The sequence below is a fragment of the Nanorana parkeri genome, unplaced genomic scaffold (genome assembly GCF_000935625.1).
Source record: "Nanorana parkeri isolate BGI_ZX_2015 unplaced genomic scaffold, ASM93562v1 scaffold961, whole genome shotgun sequence".
NCBI classification, from domain to species: domain Eukaryota; kingdom Metazoa; phylum Chordata; class Amphibia; order Anura; family Dicroglossidae; genus Nanorana; species Nanorana parkeri.
Genome location: NW_017307229.1, coordinates 58,424 through 59,373, shown reverse-complemented (window position 1 = coordinate 59,373; position 950 = coordinate 58,424).

Genomic DNA, 950 nt, shown 5'->3' with positions numbered 1-950 from the left:
ACATATATACATATATACATATATACATATATACATATATACATATACATATATATACATACATATACATACATATACAGGGTTTGTATTTTTTTTACGTGTGGTGGGGGGGGGGGGGGTGTACAGGGGTTGTATTTTTTTTACGTGTGTGTGTGGGGGGCGGGGGGAGTTTGGGGAGTAGAAGTGTATTAGGCTGCATTCACACCTTTATTTTAGGTGCAATTAGGGATTTCTGCGTCAGGAACTTGCGTTTTCCTGCAACAGAAATCCCTAAATTGGCATTTACAAATGGCAGCTGTCATCTAAGTTAATGATCTGGTGACAGCAGCTCCATGTAAACGACTGCACACCACATGTAAAGATACGTGATATGTTTACATTCTGCTAGGAATCAATCACTCTCCCTGGACGCATGTAATCATATCACGTATCATTACATGCGGTGTGCAGGCGTTTACATGCAGCTGCTGTCACCTGATCATTAACTTGAATAGGTGACAGCTGTCATTTGAAAACGCTAGATTAGGGATTTCTGCTGCAGTAAAACGCAAGTTTCTGATGCAGGAATCCCTAATCGCACCTAAACCTACAGATATGAATAGGACCTTATTGTGAGTGTATATTGGTGTCTGTAGTACGTAAACTGGATACAGTTACACTTTATTTTAAAGTATGAAATGTGGCAAGCGGCCCCCAAGAGAGAAAAAAATTTGTAGAGTGCCAACGAGACGGAAGAGGCGGAGACACGGAAGAGGCAGAGACACTGACGGAGGAGGCGGGAGGCGTCGCCAATGCTCCAGTCGGGCAGCGAAGATGACAAAGAGGCCGTGTCGGGCGCCGAGGATGAGGAGGCCGCGTTCCAAAGAGGTCAGGCCGTGCAAGGTAAGAGGACTGTGCTGGCAGAGCCCAACATAGATTCTGCACAGCCCACCAAAGAGTCTCAGGTGTGC